The sequence below is a fragment of the Pinus tabuliformis genome, chromosome 3_2 (genome assembly GCF_031772625.1).
Source record: "Pinus tabuliformis cultivar Carrire ecotype Pingquan chromosome 3_2, CPIR1, whole genome shotgun sequence".
Classification (NCBI taxonomy): Eukaryota; Viridiplantae; Streptophyta; class Pinopsida; order Pinales; family Pinaceae; genus Pinus; species Pinus tabuliformis.
The window spans coordinates 869557284-869574918 of record NC_142302.1 but is presented as its reverse complement, the minus strand read 5'-3'; positions in this window follow the sequence as shown (position 1 = coordinate 869574918).

Below are 17635 nucleotides of genomic sequence, written 5' to 3'. Positions count from 1 at the left end.
CAAAAACCCAGAGCTGACTGACACCCTTGCAAGACATCTATAAATGGATCCCTCATCTGAAAGATCTGGAGGCTAGAATTTTGTATTTTATAAGGAAGTATTGTTGGTTTGTTGGTGAGAAGAGACATTGCATTGTTGGGTGATTTTCTTGTTCATGAGGTCAAGAGGGATTATACACTGGGAGGATGATGTTAGATCAGACAACTCGGTTGTAATCCTCTCTTTCACTACTATTAATAAAGTTCTTTTAGTTTTCGTCCATATAATCATGTATTTGTGAATCTTTATTTTTTATGAATGGAATTGTACGGTCAATTTGTTTCTCATTCCGCATTTTTTATGATGTCTTAGATGGAGATGCTTTGATAGTTTGTTGTTACTTTGACTCTACAGGTACTCTTTGAAGCGGGACAAGTAGGAGAGGAGTGGCAAACTCTATCAAGGAAAGGAGAAATCAAGCTAGGATCAAAGCGGAAGATCCAGGTTGGTCCTCTTTTCTTCCCTCTAATCTATCACACTTAAAGGAACTCTTGAAAAGCTTTCATTGTTTGTTTCTAAGATAGCTACCCATCTTAGTGGGACTAGCAGTTTGAATCGACACTAGTTTTCCCTGAAACACTAAGCATTTTGCATGCCCTTATTGTACAAAGGGTTTAATGATTACGATAATGCAGATCTTTATTGCAGCCAACAATTCATCAAAACACAATGGACAAGTAAGCATTTTGCATGTCCTTATTGTACAATTTAGTTCACTCCTCCCTAACTTTTCTAGGGTCAGAATGCATGAAATTATAATTTTTCTTTTCACCTTTTTCTTAGTGGTTGATTGTTGGTGTAATGGACTCTACCATGTCCAAATTAAAAGGGCTCAAGTGATGCAAGAAAAATTTATGGTAGGATGCAAATTCTAGACCTTCCTTAAAATTTGTTACATGAAATTTAAATTTCTTGTAATGATGAACATAAAATATTTTATGTTTCATCCTTATATTTTGATCTCAATGCCTACTATTTTAAACCATGTTACTATATTCTAAGTAGAATATACTTAGATCCATTAGACCTTACAACTCTCGAAAGCTTAGGTTAATTTCATCTAGAAGGAAGGAACCTGAATGACTTTTGCAATTTAGATTCAATTCTTACAGACAATGATTAAGAATGGAAGAACTCAATGGTCTGATAACTTTTACCCACCCATCAATTTTGAAGACCTTTGGTATTATTCTGAACCTAAACAGAGAGAGTAGAAGAATAAGAAGAGTGTGTAAGACGTGGACCCTGTCCTGCTTGATACTTTTCAAAAGTTGGGCATGCCCTTGACTAGAAGAAAAGATTAACCAACGTTTTTGTAGATGTCGTTTTCGACAGTGTTTTCATTGCTACCATGCATAGGTAGACTTTATAGGTAGTTGAGGTTATCTTTTGTTCGTTATAAGAGGTAATTCAAGAGTATCTTTATCTAGTTAGGAAGTAGCTTGGCAAGGTTGTTGCTTCTATTAATAACTATTATGGTGCATTATATTTTTTTTTTTTAGTGATGACTCCTATTAAATATCCAAACACACTTTGTCACCCATGGAAACATCCACTTATTTCAGGATGAATGAGATTGAGACTAGGAATTTTGAGAGGGCTCTTAGTTTTGTAGATGGGAGGATTTATGTGAGGTGAGAGGACTTCTATTACATATATTGAAGGATGAACTATACCATTTTATGACACCAATCATCTCCATGCCATAGTAGTGGATCTCTATTGCACCGAGGGAGTAGTGATAAAGTATTCCACTGTAAACAATTAGTATGTCAAGGATGAGGACTGCAGATGTGGGATTTATAATTTTGTTATGAAAAGAGGTTTATGCGATGGAGACAAATCAAGGATTTCATGGACCTGAGTAGAGACTAGTTCAACAATCACCTGGAAATACTCAAGCATTGTTTTGAAAGGTGATGATCTAATTGGAGAGTTCTATTCCGTTGCCTTGAAAAATAACTATCAATACAGGGGGACAAAGATGATCCATATAAGGTAGAATTCCTAGAGTAGGATTGTTTCTAAAATTATATCTACAGGCAAGTGAAGGGTCTACTACAGAGGATTAGTGTAGGTGCAACCAAACTATCATAATGCAAGGAATTTTTCACAGTGTGATTTAATGCTCATCAGTGACTACGAAGCTACGAATACTTATCATTACATTTAGGTACAATTGAGTTTCATTCTAAATTCTCTAATTTCATTTATTGATAGTCATTCTTGTGTCATTGTCTCTATTAATTTCATTGTGGTAGGATTAGAATGGCTTAAAAAATCAAACATATCATTGAGTCAAATAGGCACCCACATGTCACTACATGTCATTATGGATACTCTTTGTTTTTGATACAATTAGAAGTGAGAAATATGATGCATGCAGACACAAAAAAATCCTAGCATGCATGATCAATCCCCCTCCAATTCCATTTTCTATGGTGACATTTTATTTTCTTTGTTTATACAAGTCATCTAGCCACATAGTGGCCACTATCGAATGTTGAGGTATATGTCATATAAATCTTTTATAGTCTACTTTATTTTATATTCAAGTATTCATCACCTTTCATGTCTTATACTCTGCATTATATCTTCTTTCATTTTCAGGACAAGAATTCAATATTGATGGTAAGAAGCAAGAATTGAAGAAAGAGGAGAACAATAACACTAGAGTGACAAATGAAAAATGAGAGAGAGAAGAGAATTTTTCTAATGATACCCTTGGAGCCAATATCTTGCATAAGACACAGTCATAGAGACTGATGGTCAAGCCTTCAAAATTGGTGAATTCACTTGCAATGCTTTGGCAACATAATGATAATGTTTTGAAATGATGAAACAATATTTCATGTATAAATTGTAATCCAACCCATATTAAGTTGGAAACTCATATTGTAATACTTGATATTTTATATAATAAAATTTATATAGTTGAAATTATTTTTATTTGCACTTGATATTATTTAGTTTTGTAATTAACATATGTAACTTTGCATTATCATATTAGATGAGCATGCACATTGTATGACATTTTCTTAAAATTTAGTCACAAAATCATACAAATTAATTTATGGTGATTAATAGTAAACATATAAATTCAATCTAAAACTACTAAATTAGTAGTTTATATTAATTAATTATGAACATGAATAAAATGAATATATGACTAAATTAGTTGTTTATAATGATTATGAATGAAATTAAAGGAAATGAACAGAAACTACTAAATCAATCGTTTATATAATGAATATGAAAATACCAAAAAAAGATAAATGACTACTGCAAATGATAAGTTTTTTATTATTAAATGATGACTAAATTTTGCATATATATGACTATAAGTAGCTAATTTACAACATCTTATAACACGACTAATTTTTATTCATATTTCTTTGGTCATTAATTGGTTTTAAATGATGACTAAAATTTGCATATATATGACTATTAGTAGCTAATTTACAGTGTCTTATAACAAGATCATTAATTGGTCATATTTCTTTGGTCATTAATTGGTTTTCTCGAGGATTCATATTATAATATATTTTGTTATATATCTGGTCATTAATTGTAATAATTAATCACTAAACCAATGAATAATAATGACTAAATATACTACTAGATAGTAAAATTGAAGAAACCAATTAATGACTAAAAGTTGGTCGCATTATAAGATATTGTAAATTAGCTACTATTGGTCACCAACTGAAAAAAGGTCGTTTATATGAAAATTTTAGTTATTATTTTAGTAACTAATTAGTCATTTTGTACTAGTGATGGGTTTCATCATGGGATTTAATATCATCGCTATCATGCTATAGGGGAGGCACTTGTGTGGAGAAGTCATTGCATTTCTTGTTGCTACATGAGATAATAGTTTTAAATTAATTTCTTTGAACATGGATTATATTGAAATGATAAAATGTAATGTCTATAATTTCCATACTTGGGAGGAAAATACTCAATTACAGATGATGCATAAGAATCTATGGGGCATTGTAAAATGCATAGAAGAAACATCTACAAATATCAATCAATTATTTGAATAGGAGATAATGAAGGAAATAGCTAATTCTATCATTGGATTATCTCTTTCAGATTCTTAGCTACAACTTATTGATTTAGAAAATTCATTTGCATAAATATATGAACAATTGAGTAAAATATTTGGCAAAAAATCTATAAATGCAATGTTTTCATTAAGAGTGAAAGTATTCAAGCATATAATTCATGATGAGACAATCTTATCTACTCTCCTAAATAAACTAAAGTCTCTTATAAGGTATTTGACCAAAATTGAGACCAGTGTGGATGAAGAAGATGCAATATATGTCAATGTTATTTTTATTTAAATCAATTGTGCTCTTTCACACTGGATGAACAGTAGAAATACTTTTAGTAAAAGAAAAGATGATTAAAGCAGGAGACATGTAATTTTGTTCACAATATGAAATTACACAATTTCTCTGAGGAAATGATGGATATGAATAGGAGTTCATTTGAAGTGTTCTACTACTAAACACATAGACATAAAAGATTGAGTTGAGAAATCCATGCCAAATATATTTTAAATGGAAAAGTAAAAGAATCATCCGAAACTGCTATTTTTAAATATTCTCTAGATGAATTCTTTAAGGACACTAGATTCATATAGTGTCAATGAATTCAATACAAATCCTCTCATAGGTTTCTAAAATATAGTTATTGGTCATGTATACTATATTATTATTTATGTTTTTTTGAACTTCTATGGTGAAGAGCCAATCATAGAATATAATTTAAGATAGTGGTTCTTGATATTATTCAATGCCACATAACACATCATTGGTTTAATTATGTCTATAATTTGTTATAAGTTGGTGATTCCTATTGTACTTTGGTGCTAGTGGCTATGTTTGTTCCTTTCAAGTTTTTATACATGAAAAGGTCAAGTTGTCTGATTGACTATTTGATATATTCAGTATCTAGATCACTTTCCTATCTAACTGTAAAAATAGAAGTTCACTATGTTTTGACAAAAGGAAGTATGTACATGGAGCGATTCAATATCTAGACTATTTTTTTAAGTATGTCAAGAATTGTTAATTACTACAAGTATATGATTGATGACTAAAAGCAGGAGTATCTTGATTGAATGAAGTAGCAACTTAGAGTGAATAATTGGGAAATAGCATAGTTTATGAATGCTTGGAAGTGGATGGAAATGTTGCCAAAAACCACATTACATAGATATGAAAGTCCAAACATGATTTTTATGTGATTTTAGTATTATTCTTTATGATGTAAGAATTAAGGGAAAAGGTTATAATTAGTTCTTACTTTCGAGTAAGCTGGGGTTTGTTAGTGATGGTTGATATATTCGCTTAACCTCTATCTCCGAGTTTGGAATAATATGTATCATTGTTAGTAGCAAAATAATAATTAAACATGTTTTATATATGCATAATTATTTTTTATTCACCACCTACAATTAGAATTGTTGTACATGAATTATGCATTGTGAGAGATCAAATTTCACTGGATGCAAATAGTTTAGCAAACTTTTATGCCAAGATGCCCTCTACAACCCGGTATAGGGGTAATATGTAGATGTAATGTAAGAAAGTTTGTAAATATTTTGACATGTTGGATTAATATGTTGAATTTATATTAATATGTCCAATTTATAATACACAAATTGGTAAACATTTACCTATGGATTGAAATTAATATAGAGCCCAAGAGAGAGGTTATAGTGTCCATAAAAAAATAAAAGTAATAAAAATATTAAAATTCAAATTTGTTACATTGTAATTTTGTTTTTATTAATAAAATTACGAATAACTTTTTAGATTAAAAATATCATAATATACATATTACATTAAAATATATAATTAGCAACAATAAGTTAAGATCCATTTTACCAAAGAGAATAGAATGATGATTATGTCACCCTATTTAAATTTCATTAATAAGAAAAAAAGGCTTAATATTTACAATATAAAAAGATTTTTAACGATGGATATTCACCACCACTTTACTATCGATATTATTAATCATGTCATACCATGGGCCAATAGGATGGCTCATCAACACCACATGCCCAAAAACCATCTCTCATTTCACAATCAAAAAAATACTTACAATTAACAAGACTTGTAACCATGGATAATCACCCCACTTTACCATGGACATTATTAACCATACCATACTGTGGGCTAGTGCCATGGATAATCAATACCACATGCCCAAAATCCATTTCTGATTTGAGAGTCAAAATATTTTATAAATATATATTTTTCTAATTTTATGTTATTACATTTGTGCGCCAAGTGACACTGTCCATCCCAGTATATCTCTGGATTTATCTAGCTCGGGGAGGGATCAGATTTCTTGAGGTGCAAACCTTTCTTCAAGTTTTTCACTTACAAAAGATGTTTGCACCTTGAGATATTTGATCGCTTTCAGCCCTTGATAAAGATGGATCTAGACAGGTGTACATTAAGAAAAAAGTTTATACCTTAAGAGATGTCATCCCTCGTTATAAATGGAAGACATGAAATTAAGATGGTTGTATGTATGTATTTTATAGACATGCTTTTGAAATATTTCTTATGCAAATAGAAATGCAAGATCCTCTCCCATACACAATTGTGTTAATTACAAAGTTGTTAACTTTCATAACAAATAATGGATAAAAGTTTATTAGGAAAGCCAAAAAATTTAAAAAAATGAAATTGTGTGAAAAATACAATTTGGAACGTCATTTTGAAGAAAACTAATGAAAATCATGTAAAATCTAAACACCGTTTTTTTCTCTTTTAGGAAGATAATTTCATTTACAATTTTACGACTACATTATTTCTTATAATGTTAATGATAAAATTTTGGCCAATTTAAAAAATAAACTCTACCCCCATTTGATAGGAAAAAAAATTAGTAATTTGAATAAGATAAAAAGCAAAGACAGCATACGAGTAACACTCTTAAAAATAAAAGGAACTTAAGATTTTCAAAAGAATTTCTATAAAATATATATTATTATGAAATATATTAATATAAAAAATAAGTTGGGCTACTTTTTGATCGAGGAAAATTAAGATTAATATAAATCAATAACTTAATAATTAAATTTCCAAAATATATTAGAAATCAAACATTAAAAAAATATTGTGCAAATTTAAAAAAAAATATTGTGCAAATTTCTAGATATTTAAAATTGAATATCAATATAGACCATAATTTCAATCTAGATAATGATTTCAAAAGAGGAAAAAAAAACGTATATCTTATTTGATAGGAAGAACATCAAAGAAAAAATAAGAGTAACATGTTTGGGCTGAGAAATAATTTTTTTGAAGTGCATTCCTATAGTATATTTATTAATATATAATATATTAAATAAAAAAAGGTTGTGGAAATGTCTAGATATGTTTAAATTTAGATTAATATATGTTTTCCTTTTAATTATTATGTGTGTAAAAATTATTATTATAAATTGATAATTTTTTTAGTTTGAGAAATACAATATATATTTTTAAATCATTTCTATAAACTTCACATATATCTAATATTTATTAAATAAAATATTATATATTATATATGCTTAAAACTGGTCCATATAAGATATGTTCAAATTAAGATTAATATATGTCTTCCTATTAATGATTATAAGTGTAAACAACATTATTATAAATTGATAATGCTTTTAGTTTGAGAAATAAAATATATATTCTTAAATCATTTCTATAAAATTCACATTGATATAATATTTATTAAATAAGAAATTATATATACTTAAAAGTAATCAATATAAATGTGTGAGCAGAGGAAAATGGCGGACTAGGGTTTCTGACAAACCTTTCCATAGTGCAGCAACAGAGAAGCAGTACCACTGCCAGCACAGGTTTGGCCAAATTGGAAGAAACAACCAATGAACATTCAGATGAGGGAGGCGACAGGGCCTCCCCCGAGAGACTGCAACAATGGAAATCAGCCTCATGGAGACGAAAATGAACAGCCCTCAACTGGAAGAGTAGAACAACCATCGATACAGCCTGCGCAGTAGTAGGAGGAGAACAGAACAACAGATCTGAACAATGAAAAAGAGAACATCCTTGCAATAGCTGAATAACCAAAGAAGGCAACGTCTTCCACTTGCAAGCCCATTGCAGTGGAAAGAATCTTTATTGATCTACCCAGTCATAGAATCAATGTGCAAATATAATATATGAAATACCATGCGTTGATAGATAAATTCATAGGCCACTGGCCTACTGAAAAATCTTTGCAAAGATGGATAACCTCGAAGTGGAAGCCCAACGGACATGTTACCCTATAGCTAGGCCCCAAAAGTTCTTTCACGACCATCTTCAATTGCAATGAAGATAGAATTTGCATTCTAGATGGAGGACCCTAATTCTTCAATGATGTGGGTTTATATCTATGAGATTGGATAGAAAGATTTAATCCAAAGAAGGAAGACTTCAGCTAGGCACCAGTTTGGATTCACATGTATTCCTTACCTATGGAATAATGGGATGAAGAATCACTCAAAGCTATTGGCAATGGGATAGGAGAATTCATAAAGGTTGTAGAGGAAACAAAGCTTTGTCGGTACACCTCATATGCTCGCATCTGCATTTATATGAAACTAGGCAAGGCACTTACAGACTCGGTAAGTCTCCTTCACGATGAATTTGAATGGATTCAACCCATAGATTATGAACATGTGCCCTTTAGATGCAGGAAATGCCACACCCATGGACATTTATTTTGTGATTGTCCCTTAAATGCCTCTCTTAAATCTACAAAACGTGCGGGAAAATCTGACGCTGAAGCGTTTACCAAAGTTTCTAATAGAAAGAAACAAAACAAAAAACCTCTTACGGCACCAAAAAAATTTAGTACCATCCTCCGAAGCACCATCCTCCAGCAACAGTTTTCACCTTCTGTCAAACCTAGATATGCTAGAATCAGATCCTTCCAATACAGTTGACAACTTCTACACCATCCACCAAGTCATTCATTGTACCTACTCCTAATGATGCTAGTCAACCATCCTTGGCGACTAACTTATATCCGCAACCAATAACCTCTCAACCTATCCCCCTTCAAGATTACAACAAATCCCTATGGTCTGCAAAAGGAATGGACATTGACAACTTGTTGACATATCCACTCAAAAAAAACCACCATATGGATGAGAGCAGTCAACAAAGCCACATGGAAGAAGAACCTTAAGCTTTGATGTAGGAGACCTAGACATTTTCAGTCTAGAACAAGCGTGCAAAAAGAAAGAGTTCGAAAAAATACCAGACAGGCAGCTTGAAAATCTGGAAGTGGTACTCTCAAGAGTGCACCAACACAGAACCTTGGGCAACAACAAGGAAGCAGTTGGGATGGGAAACACAACACCAAAGATGGGAAGAAAAGAGGTAGAAAGACAGATTTATAACACACCATCCTCATTGGAGAAATGCTAGTGGAGTCTGGCAGGTTCTCCAAGCTGACTAAATACTACAGATCCTTACCTACAGGTCAACCATGAAGCTCATTCCATGTTAGAGGACTTAACAGTACAGAGAAATATAGGATGATAAAGAACATGATACAACATGAAAAACCACATATTCTCTTCATGCAAGAAGTAAAATGTAATACCAGCACAGTAGCTTCCATTTTATCCAAAGCCTGGTCGTGATGCCAAATTGTCACGGTAGATGCAACGGAAGCTTCGATGGGGCTTGCTATAACTTGGAACACACAACACATCTCCCTTACAAACTTTCATGCATCTCATCATTTTATCGAAGCCACTTTTCACATCATAGGAACTAATATACATGGTCACTTAACAAATGTATACTTCCCTCAAGATTCTATGCAAAAGAATGTGTTGATAAAGTCGTTGGAAACTCTCAATTCCATAAGAACACATCCACTCTGGATCACAGGCGGTGACTTCAATATGATTACTTGGCTAGAGGAAAAAAAAGGAGGCATAAGGAAGCTGGACAATGAAAGCAACAGCTTCAAAGAATACATTCAAAATAATTGGCTAATTTATTTACCATTTGATAATGGTCTTTTCACATGGAATAATAAAAGTTCAGGATCTCAACAAATCACATCCAGGTTGGACAGATTCCTTATCTCAGATAACTGACTGCATCTAGGAGGTGATATCACCGCATATATACTCCCTAATGCAGGCTCAGATCACTAGCCCATTTCTCTTCAATGGATGAGTCCTCGAAACTCAAACAAGAAACCATTCAGATTTGAAGCTTTTTGGCTCACTCACCTTGATTTCACAAATATAGTCAAATCATCTTGGGAGAGCTTTATTCCCTCTAGCAGCTCAACTATGTATAAATTCCAATAGAGGCTGAATCATATCAAAAGGCACATCAAGCACTAGAATCATACCACCTTCGGTTATATTTTTCAAGGTCAAAAAGTGTTTGAGCAAAGTATGATAAAGCTACAATAGAAGATCATTACAGGAGGTAGAACCAAAACTTTAGCAAGTCAAGAATAAGATCTTCTCATGCAACTAGAAGAATGAAGGAAACAAGAGGAAATACTCTAGAAGCAAAAGTCAAGAATCAGATGGCTAAAAGAAAGGGAAAGAAACACCAAATTCTTTCACCACACAACTATCCAAAGAATAATGAATAACACCATTGTGCATCTTCAAAATCCACAGGGAGAGTGAGTGGAGAAACATGAAGATATTGAGAGAGAGCTCACTAACCACTTCAAAACAGTACATCAAGAGCCACTTATATAGAGACGGCCTGCAATACATGAAATACTCTAGCATATTCCAAGAATTATAACAGAACAACACAATTAGCTCTTGTTGCAACCAATTACTATGATGGAAGTAGAATCTGCTTTAGCTCAACTGAAAGATGGGAAGGCTCCTGGACCTGATGACTTCACCTCTAACTGCTACCATAACTTTTGGGATTTAATCAAAGAGGAAGTTCGGATAGTGCTAGAAGAATCACGAGCTATGCATTGGCTACTTCCTTCTCTTAACGCAACATTCATAGCTCTCATCCCCAAAGAAGATTAGCCGAGTACTCCGGAGAAGTTTAGGCCCATCCCTCTGTGAAATGTCATATACAAAATCATTTCAAAAGTCATTTCCAATCGCATCAAACCGCTTCTCCCTCTTCTCATTTCGTTAGAAAAATCTGGCTATGTTGAAGGACATCAAATATTGGATGGCATCATATTGACTCATGAAATTATTCATTCTTTAAAGAGAAACAAACAGGCAGGTATGCTTCTTAAAATCGATTTTTCTAAAGCTTTCGACAAACTAAGTTGGACCTGTATAAAGAAATTTCTTATTCCCTTTGGTTTTAGCCCGACGTGGGTTAGATGGATTACGAATCTCATATCATCCCCCTTCTTCTCCATCCTAGTTAATGGAATACCCTCCAAACCCTACACCCTATCCAGAGGAATTCGTCAAGGTGACCCTCTATCCCCCTTCCTCTTTATTCTTATGGCAGAAGGTCTAGGTTGCCTTATAAAGAATGTTGTTCAATCTCACAACCTTAGAGGCATTTGTGCCCATGGAACCTCTGTTATAACTCATCAACAATTTGTTGATGACAATATGTTGCTCAGACATCCCTCTCTCAGTGAAGCCCATGTTTTCAAAGGTCTGGTAGATACCTTTTCCAAGGCCTTAGGAACCACCATTAATACTGCTAAATCTCAATTTTTTTTCCCACACTCCTCCTACCACCCAAAGAATAATCATTAGAATCATAGGATTCTCACAAGATAAACTTTCATCTAAATACTTGGGAGCTCCACTGATAGATTCAGCCTTAAAGCATGCCTCCTGGAACCAACTCATTGAGAAAATTGAAAGCCGCTTATTGTTCTGGACCTACAAAACTCTCAACATGGCAAGCAGGCTTATTTTGATAAAGGCGGTTTTACAATCCATGCCTCTCTATCTCTTCTCAATTTTTGCAGCACCAAAATGGGCACTCAAAAAGATCAAAGATTTACAATGCAATTTTTTATGGTGCTCTACGAGGAAAAACCATAAATTGGTGCTAGTAAAATGGGTCACTGTTTGCACACCAAAAAAGTAGGGGGGTCTAGGATTGTGAGACCCGCAACACAGTAACACATTGATGGGAGCACGAATATGGTGGCAATGTGTTTGAAGCCCACAGAAGCCATGGGCCCAACTATGGACTACAAAATATGCGAATAATCGTCCGCACGAAAAGCTGATTAGAATCATCACTACAAACACAGGATCTCTAATCTGGGATGCAACAAAATAGCATAAAGACATAATACAAAAACACAGCTTCTAGGAGATACGAGATGGTCGAACTGTGCATTTTTGGGTGGACTCGTGGCAACAGAGGCCAAAAATTGCAAAAATCCTTCCACCTCCAAATCATGATGGGAATAACCTCAACCAAATTGACCATGTATCACAGTATTGGACTCAAAGCAACGATCAAGACTTTAGGCAATGGAAACCTACTACACAGATAATACATCATGAAATTGAAGACTATTAGTCAGATCTACACAAGGAACTCACCAGCAGGAATATCAGACACACCATTGGAAAAGATGTTATGAGATGGGTTACATTCCAAGGGGAACTTACATAACCAAAGAAGCATATAAGTTGATGCTCCAAACATAGGAACCAGTAGATCCTACTTGGAGTTCTCTCTGTACTACATGAATATGGCCCAAAATTTCTACCTTTAGTTGGTTTCTCTATCATCAGAGAATTCTCACTTGGGATAATTTAATTAAAAGAGGATTCCAGGGACCCTCTTATTGTCCTAATTGTCAAAAACAAGGAGAAACTATTCAACATCTCATGGATTCCTGCCAGATGGCTAATCAATTATGGGAAAAACTCACTTTAAGATGTTAGCGACCTTGCAGAATCTCGAGGGATAGGTACCATCCGCAATTGGACCCTGCGCCATACAAAAGAAAAATTTTAAATGCACTATGGACAATTCTCCTGGGCTTCCTTCTTTGGACAACTTGGAAGGAAATAGACAAAATAATTTTCAAAAATTAAAGCACTACTTTGGAGATCATCTAGAACAATTTATGTCAGAAGATTCAAGAAACCCTCACTCTCCAACAGTGCAATGTTGAGGACTTTCCCACTCAGGCACAACAACAGAGTATATGGGACAACTTGTAATTAAAGTTCCCACAAGTCCAAATTGATCGCAACAAAGCAAGCATTATCAACAAGCAGCCATCACATTACAACCCCCCTCCAACAAAGGTGATCAAATTAAATTTTGATGGGGCCTCAAATGGCAACCTAGGAAAAGCAGGACATGGTGGAATATTCAGAGATCAAAAAGGCTGACCTCTGCTAATATACTTTGGTTAAATTGGATGGGACATGAATAACTCTGCAGAACTGGAAGGATTGTGGAAATGTATGAACCTAGCACATCAACATAATTTTCATCCTATTATAATAGAAGGGGACTCCAAAATTCTGATACACATGATTTCCCAAATACAACTGGGAACCATACTTTTGAGAGTCACTACCAGCTGGAGATTAGCGGCTTGGCTCGACCTAATAGAGCAATGGATGAAAAATAGATGAGCCACCACCTTCATTCACGTGAAAAGAGAAAACAACAAAGTGGTCAATCTTTTGGCAAACATAGGAGTTGAACATGATCAGGTCCTACAATCGGGAACAATCAATATTTTACATGACCAAGCGCAATTACAAGCCTTGCACTGACTTGGTGCACAAGGAAGCACATCTCCCTGATGCGGGTGACCAGCAAAGATAGTAAGATGGTCGCAGAACAGGATGGCATGTGGCCATACCACATGGCCCTCCGTAATTTGGCACATCAATCTAAAAATGGCATTAACACTAGCCATAAATGGAATTTAAGTGGGCACCATCCTCCACTAGTCTGTAACTACCCACCTCGGCTCCACACAAAGATGACCTCTGGTGATAATCATACCACTGCACCTGTCCATTATCCTCAGTCTCTGCAATGTCTCTGCCCTTAGGTTGCTGCAACACCTAGTTCTCGCACTACCATGGGGAGGCGCTGCAATCTCCTCTACTGCATTGATTTAGGCCTGGGAACTCACTTCACTCAAAGCCTGGTTTGCCATTTCGCCTTCCACTCAACCTCTGCAGCTACTCCCTCCTCTGAGCCACCTGCTAATTATACTGAGCCCTCTCACACTCAGAATTCCTTCATTCTTCCTCGGCATAACCAATTCAATCCTAGAGAAACCTCAACCTCTCCACTTGCAAATCTTGAAATCATCACAGTCATGGCGCACACTCGACATCACATGTGGAACAGATGCAGGGGTAGTCAAGGAGGAAGCACATGGCCCCCCACAATGCCCAGCCCTGATTCTGCTTCTCCATTACCCTCCCCATCCATCACTAATTCCCATGGTCCCCTCTCTAGTAGATACCACGATATGCGCAGTGGCAAAGGGTAGTGACAGGCTACCCAAACAGAGAATTCCCTCACCCCCCCTCACCACTCTGACCATACTACCCAATTTCGCTTCCAGAGTTCGTTTATTCAGCCAAAAATCTTAGCCACGGTTAACATAACCTTCAGTGAGGATACTAGTTCGCAGGTTAAGCTGGATGCTCAGACCCACAACTATAGACTAGGGAAAAGGAATAGCGGCGCAAAGCAGAAGGCAACTAAGAGGAACAAGGATGACAGTGAACCAGGAAAGCAGCAGAAAGTAGGGAAAATTGATATTTTACATGGCGAGGAGCTGGATGGAAGCGAGCATGCTCCTGAGGGCAGAGCGGGTGGCACCCTGGACTACACATCAGGTGTGCATGCAATAGAGGGTGGCTCAGCAGGCATTCAAACAACAAGTGGCATCCCGTACAACGTGTCAGCAGAGGATGAGTACGCGTGTCACATTGAGGAAGAGCCCAACCCATACGACATCAAGGGGGTCCCTTGCATGGTTAGAGCACCCAATCCATATGTCTAGTCGCCAGCTGTTGCTTTGCAAATCAACATAGGTTTTACAAGCTTGCTGTTTGAGGTTCTTACTCTTGTTTTTCCAAAGTTTTTGGTATCTTTTAATTGATTTTGAACTAGGACCCCTGTGTGGGTTCTTTGTTGAAATCTCACTCGGACTAGTTTCCCCTCGAAGGGTACTCAAGTTTCTTTTCTTGACAATTATGACATAACGCTGTTACGCACCACAAAGGCCGGAGCCTCAATGTATTATTATTTTTCTTATTTTAAATAGAATAGTTTTACTTAGAAAAAAAAGTAATCAATATAAATTATGATTTTAATTATTAGACTTAAATTAATATCACTAATATAATTTTATTATTATTTTAATTAAATTCTTAAAATTAAATAACTAATATTTAATATCTTATCAATTCGGATAGTGCTTATTGGGCCAAAGAGAGGGTTTCAAGCTACAGATTTCCCATGGCTTCTACATCCGCACACAAACGATGGATCAAGCCTGAAGTCCCCCATGGGGACCTCATCACCAAGTATATTCACACACTCAAAATAGTTATGGGCAGCAATGAAGAAGCCAAGAAGACTATTTACTCTATGTCCACCAGGCTTTACCTCAAAGGTGGATGGAAAATCCCTGAGGAGCTCTCTGAGAAGTTGAAGCCTTCACTCGAAGTTTGTTTTGTCTTGCCCGATTCATACTTAGAGCCACGAACAAAACCTTATGGAGCAGAGCACGAGATGAATATGGCAATGACGAGGGATTCTATACATAGTGGTTGTGAGGGAGATTTTATTTTTGCTAGAGATCTGGGGCACAATATAGGTGGTAGGGAGGAATCTCGTAGCTACCATAACAATCTGGAAGAGAGAGCTGCAACCGATGACGAATTACAAGCCTACAAGAAATATCACGAGATCGACTCTACTTTAGATCAAATTTATAGCTATGAAGAAGGTCAAATATCATTAGAAGCATTCATCTAGCACATAGATCAAATGCCGCATTAGTCAAATCTAGAAGCATTCACTATTATTGGGCTTACTCTTTGCAAATATGGGGATCTAGAGAAAAAATATAAATCCGGGCTTTTTGGAAAACCTGACAAATGGAGGAAGTCGAGGAAGAGGAAACATGCAATGGAGATCTAGGCAAAGACCCTTGTTGCTACTCTGGACACGAGGAGGACTGGTCAAAGAACATGCTTGCAGGGTTTTCCTTAGCCTAAGGCTTGGCGTTACCAACAGTATGCAAAATGGGGCACTACGGTGAAGTTTTGCGACATCAATGGAGCAGAGGCAGAGATGATATAATGTTTGAGGGTAGAAAGGCATAAAATTCCATGCGATATGGCTTACCTCTGGCATGCCTATGGTGATTACTGGTGCGTACCATGAGCCTGCAAACAAATCGGCCCAGATCTATAGCAAGTTTTGGTGATTGAACATGAACGATAGGAAGCAGCGATCAACTCACCACTAGATCTTGAAGCCTCAGTAGCGGAGCTGCTCGAAGGTAAAAAAATCACCCTTTTTATCAGATCTATAGATGATTCGAATTGGATCCATGAAGAACTATCAGAAGGAGCATGATTGTATCAAGTGAGGACAAACATCAAAGAATTCGGAACAGTGATCAAAAACACCTGTAAACCAGTGGCAGTTGGCAGCCAGTGTGGAACGATGAGGACCTCGGTCAAAGCATGTTGACTGAGGTCCATGGGGACTGCGCAGGAGGTGAAATTAGACCCTGGGAGGCCCAGATTAGGAAACAGAGGGAGTTTTGATGCGCGATTAGCAGTTAGTGCTAATCGCGCATCAAAGGGTGAAAACCCTCAAAATGGAGAAGCCCCAAGCACTTGGTCACATGGAAAGCCAGGAGAACCCTTCTAAAATGGTTAAAGGACAAGGCAAGACCCGCGCTCCAAAAAATCGACGGTATTGATTGGGGGCACCCTCAAGTGATAAGTGGAATTGGTGAAAACAGAGTGATTCCACTCAGCAGTCAATGCGTGGCAACCAGAGGACAGAGAAAACCGCGGTTGATTGCAAGCTAACATTTGAGCAAGTCAACCGCGTGAAATGTGCATATGGTGTCAGACCTGGAGGTCCCAGATCTAATAGCTGAGATCGCGCCGGATGGGAAAGTAGAATCAATGGGAAAGCGAAATCAATGGGGGATTAAGCCGCAGTTTGTGAAGATTTGACATCCGATTTCACTGCCAAGGTGGCAGAAGGCTCATTCCACGACATAACGGAAGAACCGAACTGACGAAGCGAGTTGGTCCAATTGCAGGAGGACATGTGGCCGCTCCCTATGAGCTTGATTATGACGCCAAACAGGGAGCTCCAAGTGAAGTTGTAGTAGGCGATTCAACGGGCAGTGCAAGAGGAATCAAGCAACCATGAACACGAATGGTTTTAAAACCATGCAAGGAAAAAGTAGAGGACAATGAACACAGAGAAAACTAGAATCGAGAGAGGAAGACAGGAAGGAAACAGAAGGAAAAACAAAGAAAGGAAGACAGTGAAGCAAAAGAAAAATGGAAGACAAAGGGGTGAGCTAACCAAAGGCAACA